The sequence below is a fragment of the Henckelia pumila genome, chromosome 1 (genome assembly GCF_033568475.1).
Source record: "Henckelia pumila isolate YLH828 chromosome 1, ASM3356847v2, whole genome shotgun sequence".
Classification (NCBI taxonomy): Eukaryota; Viridiplantae; Streptophyta; class Magnoliopsida; order Lamiales; family Gesneriaceae; genus Henckelia; species Henckelia pumila.
The window spans coordinates 121,483,950-121,486,114 of NC_133120.1; positions in this window are offsets into that span (position 1 = coordinate 121,483,950).

Below are 2,165 nucleotides of genomic sequence, written 5' to 3' on the forward strand. Positions count from 1 at the left end.
GCATCTGAATGGAAATTCTATGGTAAGGGTTCTCGAGCCAAGATCCCTTTGATATCTGTGTTATCTATGACCCGTTTATTGCAGAGAGGTGCAGAAGGATTTCTTATTTATGCAGTCAATGTATTGAAATCCAATCCAGTAGTAACAGATATTCCAGTTGTGCATGAATTTGCTGATGTATTTCCTGATGAAATTCCTGGTTTACCTCAAGTTCGAGAGATAGATTTCAGCATTGAATTAATGCCAGGTACGCAACCAATATCCAAAGCTCCTTTCAGAATGGCACCTATTGAATTGAAGGAGTTGAAGGATCAGCTGGAAGATTTGTTGGCTAAGGGATACATTAGGCCGAGCGTTTCACCTTGGGGCGCTCCGGTATTGTTTGTATGAAAGAAAGATGGTTCAATGCGATTATGCATCGATTATCGTCAATTGAACAAGGTAACAATCAAGAATAAATATCCACTGCCTAGAATAGATGATTTGTTTGACCAGCTACAGGGTTCAGCTATCTATTCTAAGATTGATTTGCGATCTGGATATCATCAACTGAGAGAACGAGATGAAGATATCCCTAAAAATGCTTTTAGAACAAGGTATGGATATCATTATTTTTATTGATGATATCTTGATATATTACAAGAATGTACATGATCATGCTGACCATCTCAGAATCATTTTACAGACTTTGAGAAATGAGAAATTATATGCCAAGTTATCGAAATGTGAATTTTGGTTGCAGAAAGTTGTGTTTCTTGGGCATATTATTTCAGGTGTTGGGATTTCAGTGGATCCAAGCAAAGTCTAGGCTGTCCTGAATTGGCCTAGACCTACATAAGTGCAAGAAATACGGAGTTTTATGGGCTTGGAAGGTTATTATAGATGCTTTATCAAAAATTTTTCTAGCATTGCGAAGCCTATTACGCAATTGACACAGAAAAATATGTCGTATGTCTGGACTGAAGCGTGTGAAACGAGTTTCTTGGAGTTGAAGAAAAGGCTTTCAAGTGCACCTGTCTTGTCGATTCCATCAGGTACGGGTGATTTTGTTGTATATTGTGATGCTTATCACAAGGGTCTGGGTTGTGTGCTTATGCAGCGAGGACATGTTATCTCTTATGCATCGAGACAGTTGAAGCCACACGAGACTCGATATCCTATCCATGATTTGGAGCTTGCCACTATTGTCTTTGCATTGAAGATATGGCGACATTATCTTTATGGTGAGAAGTTTGAAATCTTTTCTGATCATAAAAGCTTAAAATATCTGTTTTCGCAATCAGAATTGAATATGAGACAGCGTAGATGGCTTGATTTACTGAAAGATTTTGATTGCGAGATCAAATATTATCCAGGGAAATCCAATGCAGCTGTAGATGCCTTAAGTAGAAAGGTATGTTCTTTATCCTTGTCTACGATAGGTGTATCTCAATTGGTAGAAGATTGTTGTATTTCTGGATTAGTATTTGAAACAGATATATAGCATATTCGTGTGTGTGCTATAAAAGCTGAGCCAGAACTGTTGATCAGAATTAAAGAAGCACAGAAAGAGGATCCGCATATTCAGAATTCGATTGATATGGTCAGATTTGGACATCAATCTGAATATCAGGTCATTGATGATGATGTGTTATATGTGAATAATAGATTGGTTGTTCCAGATGTGTCATATTTGAAACAGCAGGTATTGAAAGAGGCTCACAACAGTCGATTCAGTATTCATCCTGGTGGCAGAAAAATGTATAATGATCTGAAAATGCAGTATTGGTGGAAACAAATGAAGTCAGATGTGACTGAATTTGTATCCAAAGTTTGAATTGCCAACAGGTGAAAGCTGAACGAAAGAAGCTAGGTGGTCTATTGCAGAGTTTATCAGTTCCAGAATGGAAATGGGATCACATATTCATGGATTTTGTCACACATCTACCACGTTCATCCAGAGGGTGCGATGCCATTTGGGTGATTATTGATCATTTGATGAAATCATCATGTTTCATTCCGTACAGAATGATGTACAGACATGATCAGATGACAGAGATCTACGTCAGAGAAGTGGTAAGATTACATGGTATGCCTAAATCTATCGTTTCAGATCGAGACCCTAGATTTACATCACACTTTTGGCATAGCTTGCAACAAGCTCTTGATACTCAATTGCATCTGAG